At 33.5% G+C, this 19,940-nt stretch overlaps 1 non-coding gene and 1 pseudogene across 1 annotated transcript; one reads left to right on the forward strand and one right to left on the reverse strand.

Annotated features, from left to right (window-relative positions):
• Positions 1-9,961: 9,961 nt before the first annotated feature.
• Positions 9,962-19,940, forward strand: part of LOC106978125 (protein SET-like) — a 57,195-nt pseudogene continuing 47,216 nt past the window's right edge.
• LOC113601004 (U4 spliceosomal RNA) lies at positions 18,907-19,054 on the reverse strand. The gene has a single exon (XR_003422126.1). It is a non-coding gene; the product is annotated as a U4 spliceosomal RNA (small nuclear RNA).

Consider the following 19,940-nt stretch of genomic DNA (forward strand, 5'->3'; position numbering starts at 1 on the left):
CACAATAAAAAATACAATACATAAATATAAATGTAAATGAATAGAATAAATGATAATTCATAAAACAGCAGAAAGATATGAGTGACCTAATTCTTTCTATGTCCTCATACACATTTTACCACTGACTCCAAATAAGCAGACTAACTTGTTCTTTATGCTTTTCCTTTTAATCGTTTCCTATTTTTCTGTATTTGTGTTTTGTTTTACCTTTAGTCTTCTGACATTATTAGATACTGTTTAATATTTTAAAATTTGCCCTTTCTTGTGCTTCCCTCCTCCTACACTTTGCCCAAGCCATTTTTATAACCGAACTCTGCAAAGAACTTACTGTATCATCACGTTCATTTCTTTAGATGACTCACTGTTTTGGCTCTCATAGGTATTTTGTGATAATACTATCAAAATTTTGTATGACGTTTCCCCTGAGTCAATTTCTAGCCTCATGTTTCTGCCCATGGAGTTATATTTATTTTTCTATGGATTTAATGAAACTTACAAAATTCAAAGGGGATTTTCTTGACAAAGCTTAGGAATTCCTTTCTTTGCAGGAAGGACATCATTCTGGTACATGGGTTGGGGATTCTCACCATTGTAGCAAACTACCCATGTCACACATCTTTTTCAGAATAATTAATTTTTAGTGGGAGAGGAGACAAAAACACTCCTGTGCTTTTAATTTCCTAAAACTGAATTTTAAATTCACTATTTCATTCCAGGGTCTTTCTGGTAGAGTTGGAGAGTACATTTACTGTCAATCAATAAATTTTGCATGAAAAGTATTTTGGATCTTTACATAAGTATAGCATACATACTGAATCACCTCAAATGTGAAGAACCGCAGAGTTTAGCACTTGTACTTTCTGCTCAAGAGACCACAGGGGGGTTGGTGATATAAAAAGAAAAAGTAGAATTATTCAACAGGATACAGAGCTCAATATTACCTATTTTTAAGGCACATATTGTGTAGTAAAACTGCTGGTTTCCCTATTGTGTGAAATGACAAACAAAACCTGTTTACAATTTGCTTGCCTTGGCTAATGCTGTAGAGTGTAAAAGTGTCTATATTATTGAAAGGAGGAATTTGGAAATTTGGTAAGGTTTGTAGCATCTTTTCTGCTACAAAGAGTCTTCCCCATTGATGTTCAATGTGGTGAAATATTTTGAACCCCTTGGAGACTCATTGATGTTCCTGAAGTCTGAGGCATCAGCAGTAACCATGAATGTCTCTGTTCATTTGTAAAGTGCTCTAGCCAGAAAATTAAGCTGCAAGATGAAGATCTTGCTTCAGTGATCCATACTCTTGACATATTCAGCCTTTCAACCTGGTATATTTCAAACCTCTTTATTTGAATCTCTCCAGGGAAGCCAGTCAAAGAATAAAAATGGCCCATAAAATAGCAGACTGCTTTTTGAATTGAACAAACAGCATTCTGCAGTGATTTTCTTTAGCCTTTGCTCATTGCCAGGACACTTCCAAGTATAAGAAAGTCTTTTCTTCTCATTTTCAAAGCATTACACAAGATGAACCCCAGCTTCTTCAAACAGCATCAAACTTCACACCACTCTATCTGAATCCAGAATAGCATTGAACCAAAATGATACAAAATTCCTAGAGTCCCAGGTATTGGGACTTTCTATTAAAAGGACATGGAAAAAAAGAGATAGCCTATAATTCCTCACACACTAAAACAAGTACCGCAAAATATAGTTAGTTTAGACTACTGAGGTACTAAATATAAATTACATATTTTAGAAATAATTTTAAGGTTAGAAATTTCTATATTTATAAAATTTTAACCACAGTAAATATGTGCACGTCACAAGTTTTATATCAGGGTACAAAGCATCACTCAATTTGAAGATACTGCTGCAAATTACACGGCAAATTAGAAAATGTTTTATTACATTATATATATTTCATATGATAGGTTAAATTGTATCATATCTGTGCATATTTGGTTGCCTATTATCTGTGAAATGATGAAGAAATGGATGCTCTTCTTTTATCTCGGAATATCAGCAGCCAATATTGGAGCATTTCTGAAAATATTCTATATGTCAAAACTATGCTTGGCACAGTGAAGTTGTATTAATACAAAGGGTTGAGTTGTCAAGATGATTTATGCAACTCATGCATTTTACTAAACATCAAACTTTACTAATGATTTCAAGTATCCAAGATAGAATCATGTACAGTTGTAGCATTTTCTTCTGGAAGAGTCCCATCAAGCACAGCTTCCAAAAATGTACATTTCTCCCATATTAAAGACTGTTTTTGAATTCATATAGACAAGTTTTGAATAGTGTATATAGGAACATTGTTTGCAAAGTAAGTCATTTTGTCTTGGTTACTCCTAGGTCGCTAATTTATTAGTTATACATATTGAAGAATATATTGTATTTCCTATTTTCCCGTCGTCCATGTGACATAAATCCATAATATAGGTTTCTTTATAATATATCTTATAGACACACCAGATGTATTATGCTGAAAAGCATTTTTAGATAGGGGCTTCCATATCCTTTTGCTCACAAATGATATCGGCATGTTTACAAGGGAGTCTGGTCAATATCATCCAGATGTCTGTCATGTACAAAAGGAGTGGGTAGTGGGTCACAAGGTGAAGTTAAGCCTTTTATTTCTGGAGGTAAAAAAATCATATAAGAGGTAACATAGATAAAGGTATTGAAAGTTACAATACTCATGTTTTAAAATTATGTACATCTAAGTGTGTAGACATTAGATATCTATAAAAATTCCAATTAAATGGCTAATATAGGTTTTATGTATCATTTTTATCCTATAAGAATGAAGTACTAAATGTTGTATATATGCAATTAGAGAACAAAATAGTAAATGTTAAAATGCTCCGTATAAGAAAGACAATTTTTAAAAATTGGAAGAGAGAAATTTAATTTCTCCACTAACAAATTCATTGTTGATTGAAAAACCAGTATGACCAAGCAATATCAGTTAATGGCTTATTCACAAACTGCGTGAAGGTTGAATATGATGTAGGCTTTGAAGGACACAAGTGACTCAGGCAGAGCATAAACACACAGATGCAAAAAAATATCTACACTGTGAATGCATAGTGATAATGTATGGTAGAGAAAGTATAATGAGGATCTCCACTTATTGGGTTAAGGTAATTGTTATTAGAAGTAGAATATTATTATCTAAAATAACTTGGCATTAGATCATGAAAGACCTTGAAGAGGAACCTGAAGAATTTAGTTTTTATATATTCAAAGTTGGAGAGCAGTGTGTACATTCTTCACCAGGACTTAACATGACAGCTTGGTGTTTTATCCATGTTAATAGGCAATATTTGTAATAGGAATTGATAAGATGGCCCTGTAGACAGAAAAAAAAAGCTGCTGATTGTAATAGGTGTTAGGTAAGAAGAGTAATTTAGGGAGTAAATGCAGAGATATTGAGAAGGAAAATAAATTTTAGGTTTTGGCTTAACACAGAGCAGAAGGAAAGCTAGAAACAATGATGGCTTCAAGTTTTTAGACTATAGTGCTGTGAATAAAAAGGTAGAGGTTAAGCAAGATCTCTGGATTCACTAGTGAAGCTAAGATGTATAAATTAAAGAATTGTCCATTTGTGACAATATATGGAAAATAGGGTACCAGATAAATTAGAAGAGATACTTTTCAAAGCTGTGCATGAGAATATTGAGGCAAAATTACATCATGAGGTACCAGAACACATGTAGAGTTCTCCAATGAAAGGAAGAGTTAAGGTTGCAACGAACAGTTAGGACAGTAAACAAAAAGCAGCCAAAAGGGTGGTATAAGTCATGAGATGTAAAAAGATGGTGATTCAGGAAATTAGGTTTAAATAGAGAGGCCAAATTGGGGGCAACCTTTTAATGAAGGAGCCTAGACTGAGCCAGTGAAGTGGAGATGACTCCTGGGAATGTCATCATGAAATTAGTATTTAGGATTCTAGATGTGCTAGTTAATGACAAAGAAGTGGCAGCTGAAGTCATATTAGAGGACATATTTTTCAAAGCAACAAGAATGAAGTTTAATGAGTGGAGAATAAAGCCCATACCTGAGAAGTTTCCATAGTTGCAGATTCTAAAAAAGGAGGAGCCAGGAAAACATAAAAGAAACTGTTAAGTCCAGTTCTCTACACAATGTGAATATATTTTTGTTAACGTTTATCATAAAACTGTATCTTATAAGAAATACTTGCTCATTCTCATTCCCTGTTAACATGTCTTGGGGAGGGATGGAAGGTACAAGAAAAACCATCATTGATGCTTTATGTTTATATTAACCTACTGAATGAGGATATACAGCATAGAAGTAACCAGAACAAGAACCATGGCTTTTAAATGTAGGCAACTATTCCGATGATATGTTTTGTTTTTGTAGATCCATTTTTTGTATGAGTCATTTTCCTTTTGCCCAAAGAAATTCATGTACTGTGTGTAGCAATGATTTTTTTCAGCTTTTGTATGTCTTTTAAAAATCTGTATTTTGACATTATTTCAAAAAACTATTGCTGGGCATAGAATTCTAGGCTGATAGCTTCTATTAATACATTAAAGATGTGGCATTACTTTCTTCTCATTTGTATTGTTTCCAACAAGTGTGCAGCCATCCTTAACTTCATCCGTTTGTTCATAATGGCTTTTTGTTCTATACACTCCTTATAAGATTTTTGTCTTTAGTATTGGTTTAGAGGAATTTGAATACTATGCATCTTTAGCACAGTTTCCCTCATGCTTTTTGTGCTTGGAGTACATTGAGTTTGTTGCATCTGGAGGCTTACAGGTTTCTTCATGTATATAACATGTTTGGTCATAATTGCTTCAAATCCTTTCCTGATTCTTTTGTCTCTCCTTTGGGAATTCCAAATTCAAATATATTAGAATGCTTAAAGTTTTCCCACTGATTCACACTGAATGATTCACTGTTTATTATTTTTTATCTTTATTTTTACCCTCATTTTCTGATAGGTAATGACTATTTTAAAGTACCATCTTTTTTCTTTTTTTTTATTTTTAAGTAATCTCCACACCCAACATGGGGCTCAGATTTATTACCCAGAGATTAAGTTGCATGCTCTACTGACTGAGCCAGTCAAGCATTCCTCATTTTTGTTTTCTAATTATGACACTTGTATGACTTCTGGCTTGGTTTCAATTGATTGATTTTTCTGCTAATTCTATATCATATTTCTTGCACTTTTACATGGCTGGTATTTTTTGTTAGATGTCGGACATTCTATATTTTACTTTGTTGGGTGTTGGGTATATTTGTATTCCTGTAAATACTCTTGAGTTTTGTTTTGAGATGCAGTTAAGTTGCTTAGAAATAGTCTGATCGTTTCCAGTTTTGTTTCTCAGGTATATGAAGTGGGACAGGAGCAGTGTTCAATCTAGGACTAATTATCTCCATTGTAGAGATAGGAAACTTCTGTATCATCTCCCCAATTATGAAGCTTTTCAGCACTGTGTGAGCACCAGACGCTACTCATTTTTGCTTGTTTGTTTTCATTCCTGGTTTTGATTACTTTCCTCAAATCCACATTCTGAGCGCCACTCAGGAAAATATGTAACAGGGAGGCTCTGCAAATCTCGAGTTTGTAGTTCTCTCCTCTCTAGTTATCTCTTCTGAACTCTAGTTGCTTTGTTCACTCCGGACCATCATCTCTCTCTCCAAAATTTATGGAGTCTCTTTTCAGTCTCCACCTGGTTTTCCTTTTCTGAAATGTGGTCTGGAAACTCTCATGGCAATAATCTGGGATGAAGATAGGGTTTATCACATTTATTTTACAACTTGAAATGCTATTCAAGGCACTTACTAGGGTCTGGTTGAAACTGCTGCTCCATTACTTCTTTTTCTTTTCTTTTTTTATTCTTTATTTTTTTATTACTGTCTCATATAAGAGGATAAGCCTGGTTCCTATTACTTCGAAGAGGGGCATCCACTTGGAGAAAAGAAAATTTGTTTTAATGTTCACATGTATTTTGATCTTATTTAAAATTCACAGCTTAGAATGAAAACACTTATAGATCACATATCCAACAAATAACTGATATCCAAAACATATTTAAACAACTCTCTATATGCAACAGTAAGCAATTAAATTAAAAAGTGGACAAAAGGCTTAAACAGGTAATTCATTAGAGAAGATGTACTAATGGAAAATAAGCACAGGGAAAGATACTCAACATTATTAACAATTAGAAAAATGCTAGTTAACACAATAGATACTACTACCCACCTGCAAGAATATCTAAAATTAAGAGTTTGAATATATCAAATATTGGAAAAGATATGGGAGGACTGAAATTCTTATACATTGTTAGTGGAAATACAAAATGGCATAGCTGCTTTGGAAAACAGTTTGACAGTTTCTTAAAAAGTTAAACATATGCCTACACATGACTCTGACATTTCCCTCAAGTTAGTTATCCAAGAGAAAGAAAGCACGTGTCTACACCAACACTTGCATATGAATGTACATAGAAGCTGCATTTGTAATAAGTCAGGAAACAGCCTAAATCCATCATGGGAGAATGGATAAACAATTGTGGCATATTTAGAAATAGAATCATATTCTATTATTAAAAGGAATGAACTAGCTCAAAATAATTATGCTAAATATAGTAAAGTAGACATAAAGTGCCTATGCTATGCGATTGTATTTATTAAAATTCTAGAAAATTCAAGTTAATCTGCATTGAAAGAACATTAGATCTGTGGCTGCTGGGAATTGAGATGGTCTGGGTGAGGCTGAGAAGGAAAGATTACAAAGAAAACTTTTCGAGTGATAGATATGTTCATTATCTTAATTGCAATGATTTCATGAGATTATACACACATCAAAATTTGTCAAATTTAAAATTTTAAATATGCACAGCTTGGAGTGCCTGGGTGGCTCACGTGGTTGAGTGTCTGACTCAACCCTTGATTTCAGCTTGGGTCATGATATCAGGGTTGTGAGATTGGACCCCATATTGGGCTCCACATTGGTAATGGAGCCTCCTTAGGATTCTCTGTCTCCACTCTACCACTCATGTTCTCTGTCTCTTAAATACTTTTTTAAATTAAACAGTAAATATATACAGCTTATTTTATGTCAATTATATCCCAACAAAACTTTTTTAAATTTCATATTTAAGTCATTAAAAACAGGAACCACATCTTACCTTTACTTCTTCACATCTCATCCATTCTATGTTATACAGTAGCCACTCAACAAATACTTTGTGATTTAATTCGTTAGTGTTCCATGAATGAGAAAAGGTAGCATTCTGGTTCCCAGAAAAGTTCCTTAATGATATTGAAGACATATACAGATAAAAATTCCAATGGAATATGATAAATTATGACTTATATGTATCTAAGATGAAGTGGGAAAGCATCTTGACTAATTTATATTTGTAGATCAGGAAATAATTGTTTTATTTAAATGTTTATGTATTTTTGAGAGAGGGAGAGAGAGGAAGGCAGAGAATCTCAAGCAGGTTCCACACTGTCAGCACAGAGCCTGATGGGGGGCTTGAACTCATGAACAGTGAGATCATGACCTGAGCTGAAACCAAGAGTCAGATGCTTAGCCAACTGAGCCACCCAGGTGCCCCAGGAAGTGATTGTTGAAGGGGCATTAAGCTGAGCCTTAAATGACAGGCAACATTAGAGAAAAATGATAGGAAGAGAATTTTTATAAAGAGTGACTAATATGTTCAGAATCATATGGGTGAAAAATACAAGTGGCATTATAAAATCTGATATGGTTGGAGTTTGAACTTCATTTGGTAAAATGGCAAGTTAAGAAGGCCTAGAAGTAGCAATAGCAAGATAAAAAACTGTGTGCTAACTTATTGGTCTATACTTTATGCTAAAAGCTATAGGGAGACAGGAACAACTTGAATTAGAAGGGTACTATAATGAAATTTGTATTTCATAAAATTATTCTGGCATTGAAGAGACTTAAGACCCCCATTTGGGGACTGAGTAGACTTTTGCAATAATGTAGCCATGAGGTTCGAACCTATAGCAGAAGCATTGAAAGTAAAAAGAAGGGAATGGATTTCAGATGTATTAACAATTGAAATAGATAGAACTTGGTGACCAACTGAATTTGGGTACTACAGCAGAGGAAGAAATGACTCAGGAAACTGAAGAGAGGAGGATATCCTTCAAGGGAAACAGTCGATAAAGGAAAGGAGTAGGTGTGGTATAGAAGAAAGGTAATTCTGACCTGGTCAGTGGATTTGGAGATACTTGTATAGAACTCCTAAGTCCTTCTCACTTTCTTTCCTGGAGAAATGCAGTAGCTTTCCAAATGTTTCCCTGCGTGCCCTGGCATTTCACTCCCCTCTAGCAAATGGGAGTTGCAGGGTTTCACAGGCAAAGAGATGAAGCTGACCCCAACTTCTGCCTTTGCAACAAGCCCTGTCAACATGCATCTTAGATCTTTAACTTATGAGAGGTAAGCCTGACGTGCTGAATGCTTTGAGATGGCAGAACGTAAAGAAGGAAGAGCTCAGGTTTCTGATAACATGTTTTAGGTACTTCGTCAACATCGACTTTGTTCTGGCTTTGAGCTTCTTTATCTGTGAGGTAATACTTATCTACTCTTATTTAAGTCACTTTTAATGTGGTATTTTGTTTCTTTGCAACACTCTAATACAGAGAAACCCACTGAATGTAGAGGCAAAGATGAGGAGCTTGAGAAAACAAAGTAGATGAGAAAACACGTTTGAGACATATCAGAATCTAAGTGATAAAGTCATTATTATGTATAATTCATTTTTAGTAACACTGATTGTATGTCTTATGTTATCCACTCACCTTCCGTTCCACCCGTTTCTAGTTCGCCTTTGTGTAATGGAGAGGCTGGAGAAATAAAAACTACATTTTCCAAACTTATTTGGATTCAGGTTTCTAGATGTGATTTAGATTTGGCCGATCACATGCATACATAAGACATTGGAAGACAGAAGTGAAATGGAGGCCATATGGCAGCTTCTTCTGCTATTTCACCTGGCAAACATGTATATTAAGGCAATTTGCTGTTTTACACAACACATCAACAGTTGTACCATAGTTCAGTAACAGGCTATGTGAAAGCAGAAAGGCAGGGACAAACACCAATTTTGCTGGTGCAGGTTGCAGGAGGTATGGTTCTGGGAACAAGAGCAAAAACTATATACATATATATATAGTAATATATATCTATATAGTACTATATATATATAGTACTATATATATATATCTATATAGTACTATATATATATAGTAATATATATATCTATATAAAGTACTATATATATATATAGTAATATATATAGTATATATATATCGATATATATATATCGATATATATATAGTAGGTGTATGAGTGTGTGATTTCCTAATCATGGTGGATTTCGATTTTGGTAGTTCCTGGTTGCGACAGTGTAAATGTGGTTCTGGGTTTATAAGTTTATGATCTTAAAAGAAATTTCCTTGGCATTGTGTTTCCTGGAGTGATTTGAATAGTTGTTCTTGAAATTCAACCTGCATTTCCTTCTTCAGCCCTCACTCCGATTTCTTAAGCCTTTTAGTATGTTATAATAATATCTAATTAATATCTTTTAATATCCTTCAATAAATTCCCTCTTTCTTAAACTACCTAGATTAGAATTTTGTTTTACTTAATCCTGAAAAATACCAAAACTATAATTAATTTATCATTATTACGTACATTTATGCATTAATTATATGTTTTATTGCAACAGTCTTTTTTTCTCTAGTATCTAACAAAGTGCTAGCCATATGGCAATTCATAGTTTATACAGATATATAAATAAAGATAAAATTGTATATAATCTAGTATCATATTTGTGTCAATAATTTTATTTCAAAATATTCCCTTCTGTTAGAGTATAAAAGTAGTGACAAAGAAGTATGTTAAACATTCATTGTGAAAGTTTTATCGGGAAATATGAAAGGTGAACTCCTGGCATTTAAAGTGCCAAATGTATTCAGACATTCCTTTGAAGAAGGTAAGTGCTACACAGGATATACATTGTTTAATGACAGGTTTACATGATGTCACAATACCCTTCTGGTGGTGAATAAATTGATGAATACAGGCATAAGTGCCTGAGCTGATCTCACTCTGTTTATCTACTGTTTCTAAATAATTTTCTTATAAGCTTGCAAAGAATTTCTAGCCCTAAGCTTTTTTATTGACCATTTCTGGTTTAGTTTGAAAGGTATCCTTCAACTTAATGTGGACAATTGTTGGAAGGAAAAGAAGAACCCATAAAGACAAAATTTGAAATGTTATCCACAGATAGTCATTATTAAACTTCTGCTTAACATCTATCAGTCCATTAGCTGTCAGGAAGCAGGACTGTCCTTATACTTAAGCAGAGTAAGTAGCATTCATCCTAATTTTATTTGAGGAATTATGCATGGTGTTTAAGCCCTTTATCTTTGTGTTCTGACTACATTGGTTCAAATCCTAAATCTATTACTTACTAGCCAAATGACCCTGAGTAACTTAAGTAACTTCTTGGAGGCTGAATTTCTGTACCTATTAATTACCTATCCATTATTCTTCATCTATTTATATTTTTAAAATAGTTTTAGGATGATATGCCCCATAGGAGTTACATAAAGATTAATTTTTGTTTCTCCTAAAGCATGTGGTTTAGTGCTTATCACAAATTAAAGGCCAGCTTTTAAAATTACTGAGGCATCTCTTATTTCAAACATATTCCCACAGTCTTGTTAGTTGTTCTAATCAACAATTTTAACATTCATCTATAAAGGTTATCTCAAGGAGATGTGCACTTAAATTTCATTTAGGCATTAAGTTATAACAAATGCATCCGTTAAACTTCTATAAGTGTCAAAGGATGTGATATCCACTTTATAGAAAACTACAACCATGCAGGCATGTATATTTTGAATGGAACAAAAAAGAGTGAGAACATATAATGAGAGAGAGGATTACAGAAAAGGCAGAAATGTTAGGTCACTGTAAAAGAATTCCACTTAATTCAAACTTTTTAACAACAACAGTGATATTAATAGAATTTTTGAGTGCCTAAACAAAGTTAACTGAGGAATATATCAAGGAATATGATTTCAGGTACTCAGAAAACTAGATTAGGCATAACAACTAGCAGTGATGTCTTATTTGATATTTCAAATATAAACGTTAGGAATCATTGATCTGATAATTAATCAAATTTACAAGATGTTCTTCTTATCCAATAATATATATATATTTACATAAAAAGGTTACAGTGATTTCTTTTAGTCCTCTGGTTGACTTTTTTTGAGTTACTTTGGCAAGACTTAATTAGTTTTCAATGAACTTCCCAGGAGCACTTGTTAAAGTATTATAGGTATTACAGAGGCACTGAATATATTAATTTCTTATGACTTGAGCTGTTAATATACTGTTCTAGCAAGGTTTTTAGACAGTTAATTAAAAATGCTTAACAAGGCAACATAGTGCAAAATACTTAAGGTAATCACTAAAGTAAGACACATTAACAAAAAACACAAAAGAAGAAAGAAAACATACCTTGATCATGGCAACAAAACAAATACCTTTGTTACGCCAAATAAATGTTCAGTAAAAAATCATTTCTGTTTCTAATATTGTTGGGCACTATCAGTCACAGTGTGGATTTCATCATAAACAGTGCAATGGTATTGCTGTAAATGTGTTATGTTCTGATAATACAGTTGGTAACTAATGTTGCCCCATGAACGGAATGTGTTAGAGATATGACTTAATTGCTTTGCTCCTCTATTTACACTTTCACAATATGTTTAATCATAATTTTCAAATATCAGTCTCAATATCATATTAATTTATATCTTGAAACAAAATATTTGTAATCTTTCTGTCTTCTGAGAGTCCATATCATTAATATACTTGGAAGCTGGGACTATGTTCTGAAGAGAGAAATTGCTATAAATAAATGCTTACAGAAATTTATATTATTTTAGGTTGATTTAGAGCATATTTATTATGGCTAATATCAAAGAGTGTGATTTAGTTCTTTATAGAAAGTTATAATTTAGAGTTAGAAAACATCTTGAAAATTTGTACTTATAAATATTTATTGTGTGGGCAAAAAGGCTTTCATTTTTACAGAGGGAATATACAGTGGCTTTTCGGTTTCTTGTGAGTGTGTGTGTGTGTGTGTGTGTGTGTGTGTGTGTGTGTGTGTGTGTTTCGAGTTTTTTGGTATACCAATTTACCCCAATAAAGATTAAAATAAATTTTGTTTCATGTTTATTTATTTTTGAGAGAGAGGGCAGGGGAGAGAGAGAGAGACAGAGAGAAGGAGAGAGAGAGAGTGAGCAAGAGAGAGAATGACACAGAATCTCAATCAGGCTGCAGGTTCTGAGCTGTCAGCACAGAGCCCAACCCAGGGCTTGAATCCACGAACTGTGAGAACATGACCTGAGCCAAAGTCAGATGCTTAACTGATTGAGCCATCCAAGCGTCCCAAGATTTTTTTAAAGAGTTAGTCCAAGGTAAAAGAAAAAAAACAGACTAATTTAGGGACATGGTAACATTAATACAAAGGTCTTCTCATTCATTACACATATCTTTTTAGTAAAATTTGTAATGTTTTTAAAATTTTTTAAAGTTTTTATTTAAATTCTGGTTGAGTTACATACAATGGAATATTAGTTTCAGGTGTACAATATAGTGATTCAACACTTCCATACAGTACCCAGTGCTCTTCACAAGTGCACTCCTTAATCCTATCACCTGTTTAACCCATCCCCACATCCATTTCCCCTCTGGTATCCATGAGTTCATTCTCTATAGTTAAGAGTCTCTTTCTTGGTTTGTCTCTCTCTCTTTTTTAGCCCCCTTTGCTTGATTGTTTTGTTTCTTAAACTCCACATATGAGTTAAGTCATATGTATTTGTCTTTCTCTGACTTATTTCACTTAGCATAATACTCTCTAGCTCCATCCATGTAGTTGCAAATGACAATATTTCATTCTTTTCTATGGCTGAGTAACAGTCCATAGTTTGTATATGTATACGTGTGTGTGTGTGTGTGTGTGTGTGTGTGTGTGGTGTGTAGGACATCTTCCTTATCCGCTCACCAATCAATGGACACACTTGGGCTATTTGGACAATTTGGCTATTATAGATACTGCTGCTATAAACATTGGAGTGCATGTAACCCTTCAAATTAGTATTTTTTTATTCTTTGGGTAAATACCCAGTGTTCAATTGCTGGATCATAGAGTAGTTCTATTTTGAAAAAATTTTTAAATATGTTTTATTTTTGAGGGAGAGTGAGAGAGAAAGCACTGAGCAGGGAAGGGGCAGAGGAGTTCTGAAGCGGGCTCTGTGCTGACAGCAGAGAGCCCAATGCAGGGCTCAAACTCATGCAAACCGTGAGATCATGACCTGGGCTGAAGCTGGAGGCTTAACCCACTGAGCCACCCAGGCTCCCTGAGTAGTTCTGTTTTTAACTTTTTTAGGAATGTCAATACTGTTTTCCAAAGTAGCTGCACCAGCAACAGTGCAAGAGGGTTTCTCTTTCTCCACATCCCTACCAACAAGTGTTATTTCTTGTGTTGTTAATTTAAGCCATTCTGACAGGTGTGAAGTGATATCTCATTGTGGTTTTGATTTGCATTTCCCTGATGATGAGTGATGTTGAGCATCTTTTCATGTGTTTGTTTGCCATCTGTATGTCTTCTTTGGAAAAATGCCTGTTCATGTCTTTTGCCCATGTTTTAATTGGATTATTCATTTTTTGGATGTAGAGTTTTATAAGCTATTTATGTATTTTGGATACTAACACTTTATCAGATATGTCATTTTCAAATATCTTTTCATATTCTGTAGGTTGCCTTTTAGTATTGTTTCCTTGCCTGTGCAGATTTTATTTTGATGAAGCCTCAACAGTTTATATTTGCCTAGTGTCCCTTGCCTCAGAAGACATATCTAGAAAGAAGATGCTATGACCATTGTCAAAGAGGTTACAGCCCGTGTTCTCCTCTAGGATTTTTATGCTTTAAGGTTTCACATTTAGATGTTTAATCCATTTGAATTTATTTTTTATGAAACATCAGGAAGAAAAATTAAGGAATTGATCCCATTTACAACTGCACCAAAAACGATAAGATACTTAGGAATAAACTTAACCAAAGAGGTAAAAGACCTGTACTCTGAAAACTATAAAACACTGATAAAAGAAATTGAAGTTGACACAAAGAATGGAAAGACAAACCATGCTCATGGATTGGAAGAACTAATATTATAAAATGTCTATACTACCCAAAGCAATCTACACATTTAATGCAACCCCTATCAAAATGCCAATGGCATTTTTCACAGAACTAGAAAAAATAATCCTAAAATTTGTATGGAACCACAAAAGACCCTGAATAGCCAAAGCAACCTTGAAAAAGAAAAGCAAAGCTGGAAGTATCACAATTCTAGACTTCAAGTTATATTACAAAGCTGTAATGGTCAAAATAGTATGGTATTGGCACAAAAATAGACATATAGATCAATGGAACAGAATAGAAAACCCAGAAATGTATGTATGGGGTCAATTAATCTTTCACAAATCACAGTAAAATATCCAATGGGGGAAAAGACAGTCTTTTCAACAAATAGTGTCTGGAAATCTGGACAGCACCATGCAAGAAATAAAACTGGACCACTTTCTTACATCACACACACAAATTAAAAATGGATTAATTATAGTTTTAAATTAGATAGTTCACATTATTAGTAACAGAAGATGATAAAGCTTATATATGTTCAAAATACAAGTTTGAATTCCTTTATAAGAGAAATTAAGGAGATAATATTACTATCTGTCCATTAAAAATAATTTGATAAGCTTCTAGATTCCTGGAATTATTCAATGATTCAAGGAGCAATTACAAAGATGTTTGTAGAAGCAAATTGGATTCTATTAAAAATTGCACTAATAATGGTATTCTCTCTAAATATAGATATGTAGAATAACATATGTGCAAAAATAATTAATTTGATCATTGTAATAGAAAAATTCATGTTGTATAAAAACTAAAAGCCTTTTATAAAGGAGATTTAAGTGAGTCATGGAGCATTGATACTATGGAAAGCTGTAATCCTCAAAACTAAATGAGGCAGTTCTATTTGCATTAATAGGAACTAATTTACCAGATATGTAAATAAGTGTGATGCAGAAAAATTGTAATACAGAATAGAAAATAAATATGTATTTATTTTTTTATTTGAGTTTAGTTGACACACAATGTTACACTGATTTCAGATGTACCATATAGTGATTCAGCAAGTTTATACATTATGCAGTGCTCACCACAGGTGGAGCTGCCATCTGTCACCACCCAACCCTATTGCAACGTGATTGACTAAATTCCTTAGGCTGTGTATTTTATTCTCATGACTTATCCATTCCACAACTGTAAGCCTGTATCACCCACTCCCCTTCACCTATTTTCCCCATCCCCCATTCCCCTCCTCTCTGATTACCATCAGTTTGGTCTTTGTACTTATAGATCTGATTCTGCTTTTGTTTGTTTATTCATTTGTTTTTTTCCACATGTAAGTGAAATCATATTGTGTTTTTCTTTCTCTGTCTCATTTAGGTCACTTAGTATAATTCCCTGTAGGTCCATCCATGCTGTCACAAATGGCATGATTTCATCCTTTTTCATGGCTGCATATTATTCTAGGTGTGTGTGTGTGTGTGTGTGTGTGTGTGTGTGTGTGTGTGTGTACCACATTTTCCTTATCCATTTATCTATGGATGGACACTTGGGTTGCTTCCATATCTTGACTATTTATTATTACAAATAATGTTGCAATAAACATAGGATTGCATATATATTTTTGAATTCGTATTTTCATTTTCTTGGATCTAAAATATGGTCATTTAAGTGTAGTTTTAAAATAGAGGTAATTATTTTTAAAAATGCCTATACACACAAAACCTATTCCAACTTAGAATATTTCTAGAAACATGTATAAGAAACCGGTTGCAGTGGCTGTAGGAGGGCAGGGGGTAGAGCTGTAAGCAAGGCACAGGGGATATTTGTAGATCCATGGCCTGTCCTCAAGTTCCTGTAACCCTTTATTGGAGTATGACTATTATGGGCCATTGACCTGATTATTTTGTACTGGTGTCCACTTATCTACAAGTTATTTTGGAATAATAGTTACACCTGATACTGATATTCATAGGCCCTGATTAGCCTCTAGCATCTTTAGCCTCCGTTTTCTTTTCCCAAGCCTCTTCCATACCTATTCTTTCTATTGGGGAAGCATCTCCCCCTCCCCACCAGACATTGCTAATATATTTCCCAACATCATATTGGACAGAGCACCATGCATACAGTTTCTTCTCCTATGACCTAGAAAGCAGATTTCCCCAAATACAATAAGATAATTCTACAACTCTTATTTTCTGGAGTTTGAATCAGCTGTGGGGGAATACATGCTATCAGGATCTCATCTTTTTGGAAGACTGAAAAGCAGGTGATTCCTGTTAGATATTGAAACTTGGATATGGCAGAGACATTTATTTTGTGATCCTTATAAGCAGAACTGTCTAGGAACTGATAGCCCAGAGCCAAGCTTCAGTCTTCTCTGAAAAGTAAACAATGAATCTTTTTGAAGCATTTTGACAGGAAAACAATTGGTTCCAGCTGAAAGGACATAAGTATAAGATGTGTACATTATAGTGTACATGTCAAAATTCAGAAACTATAGAGGCTTTCTCTCTAACCTAGGTGGTCCTGCACTGATAGTCGAGGGCATTTTAACTGACATTGACATCAGAGTACACTGTCTCCTTTACTTTTGAGGGAAGACTTGTTGCCATTACAAGTCTTTTGGCTCAGCGTCTTCTGAAGGAAGAAGCACTCTGAAAGATTTATTGAGATACAACTCATTATGTAATATTTAGACTTTCAACTTCACATTTCCCACTAAATGTAAATTATTTTTCCAATAAGCAGTTGACTTTCAAAAACATCATAGAATGTTTGTATAATCAGAACCTGATGTAGTGCTTTACCCACAGTAGGTCCTTTATAAATGCTCACTGAACTGAACTGATTTACCTGTTTTATTAACAGTAAATTAGATTATCCTGATTATAAATTTCAAAAGGGATATTAAATTTATGTGATCAAATATAAGCTAGGAACAAAGATTAGAGATGTGATATTTTGCATGGTCTTTATTCATGCTAGTATGTAAAACTGGGAAAGGAAATGTAAAGAGGTTCTAAATGTTTTTCCTAGGACAGGAATAAATCACAAAGTAAAGGGAAGCACTATGTATAGATTTGGGGAAGTAATTACCAATTAAGGGTCATCACCAACTACATAAATAAAAACAAATAGTAAACAACAAAAAAACCTAGGTCACAAAATTTTCTTGGCCCAACTATGTCTCATTTGTTTTTTATTTTTTAGCATTGAAGATGTCCTTTCCATTAATAGTACCTTAAATCTTTTGGCTTAGTGCATATAAACTGAGTAATTCTATAGACAGCCATTGACCATTTTTTTTTCATTAAATTGCATATTACTTGGCACAAATAAAGCGTCATCCAAATTATTCACAAAGATTCAGGAACGTAGCATAGCAAGAATGTGTTTATTTTGGATGGCTAAGGCATTAATTTTCATAAAAAATAACTTACCAATAAGGTACATGAACTCACGTGTACCTGAAATGTGGCCTTATATGTTTTCAGATTTGATAGCTTGTCCATAAGCACACATCTGTGAATTTTAATTAATGCTTATAAACTCAGGTCAATGACTATTTCATGAAAATTCACTAATGATTTATGAGAATTTCACTTGGGTTAGTATCAACTTTTGAGAACTTTATGTTGGAAATATTTTAGAATCAATGTAGTGATATTACAGTTATTTAGATGAAGTCTCCATTCTAATTGCATTCTATTAGCCTGTCTAAAATATTGTTTTCTTTCATCAACTGTTTTTATAATTTTAGTTAACAGAGTCAAACACTATGAAAGCCTGTTTATCTTACTGTATGGACCATGCAGTTGATAGATTCATAAAATCCAAAACTTTAGATTTTCTCCCCCTACATATTATATGGTGATATCCTGGTGCTATTACATAATTCTGTCTTTGGATTGTCTTTCTATTTCTTTTATTGTCATCTACTTCTTTGTTTTTTAATCTCTTTCTGGTCTTTCTTATTAGATTCCTACCTTCCTCCTTAAACAGAGTAGTTTAAGTGGAGACTCTCAGATAGAGATGGGAAATGTGTTATGGAATTAAGATGGAAATATAGTGGAATATTTCTTTAAAAAATGCGAACGTTGACAAGGGGATGTTAGTTCACTGAGCAGTCATTTTTAAAGCATCAACTGATTATGAGTTCCTAGGCCAGATACTAGGGATAAGAAGATAAACCAGAAACAAGTATGATCTTCAAAAGGTCACAGTCAGAGAAAAGGTAAATATTAAATTATTGCATTATTATGCCAAAGTATATAATAGATATAATTACCAGACACTGTGAGAGTTTAAAAGGAGGAATTAATCACAAGAAATTTTAAGACAAGTAATAGAATATTGGATTACATGGATTATGACATTTCTAAATATTAATTTTCCATACACATTATATACTTTGCTCATATATATTTGTATCTGTACCATCAGTGACAAACTTAAATGTTAGATCTATTTCATTTCTTATCTCAACACTTTTGTAAACGATACGCATTTCTGACTTTAAGTGAGATATTCTAACAATTTAAAACTAGTCTTAAGTTTATTATAAATTATTGGATGATTGATTATTACATGAATTTGTTGAAAAATATTTGCCTTCCAAAGGCTCACATAATTGTCTTGTAGGCATATGTACATGATATAAAAAGACTTGGTTTCTAAATTCATTATTTTTCCCCTAGAACCACTTTCCAAGTCGTCACAGTGGGGTAATTGGGAAAGTTTTCAGTTAGCAATAATCACGCTTCAGATAAACCTCATTGTCTATGATACTGCCATTGCATAAAGCTAGAGCCACTTTCAGACCTGCTTTGGATTCTGTGTCTCCCCCTCTCTCTCTGCCCCTACCCTACTCACACTCTGTCTCTCTCTCTCTCTCTATCTCAAAAATGAATAAACTTAAAAAAATTTTTAAAAAGAACATAATCTCAAAAATATATGAAGGAAGAGTTGGGAAAATGTGCACGTTTGTCTATAGAGTTTTTTCTTTAAAAAAAGTAAACAGCTTTGTTGAGATACACTTGAGTCACAAAAACTGCACATATTTAATGTACACATTTTGATGAGTTTGGACTTATATAAACAGGATTTCTCCTTGAAATCCTCCTGATTTCAATTATTTTGGACATTTATCCAGAGGTGGTATTCATTTGTGGGTCATATGGTAGCTGTATTTTTAATTTTTTGAGAAACCTCCATGCTGTTTTCCATAGTGGCTGTACCATTTTACCTTCCCACCAGCAGTATAGACCTGTTCCAATTTCTCCATATCCTTGGCAACACTTTTTCTTTCTTTTCTTTCTTTTCTTTTCTTTTCTTGTCTTGTCTTGTCTTGTCTTGTCTTGTCTTGTCTTTTTTTGTATCAAACTGTAGGATTTTCTTATATATTTTGGATATTAACCCCTTATCAAATATATAATTTGCAAATACTTTCATTCTGAGAGTTGTCTTTTTAAAATATATGGAAAGTGGAGAAAAATGGAGATGGCAATTTGATGGTGGTCAAAATACCCTGATTATAGTTTCAACTTTAATATAATTCACAGATTAAAATTGTTTTAGCCAAGTCAGTTTATCACTTTTTTTTTGGTCTTCTGGCATAAGTTCCTATGTTTATTACCTACTTGCCTACAAAGTGAACGACAAGTTGAAGTTTACATGAACACATCATAATAA

Source organism: Acinonyx jubatus, chromosome B1, assembly GCF_027475565.1.
Source record: "Acinonyx jubatus isolate Ajub_Pintada_27869175 chromosome B1, VMU_Ajub_asm_v1.0, whole genome shotgun sequence".
NCBI classification, from domain to species: Eukaryota; Metazoa; Chordata; class Mammalia; order Carnivora; family Felidae; genus Acinonyx; species Acinonyx jubatus.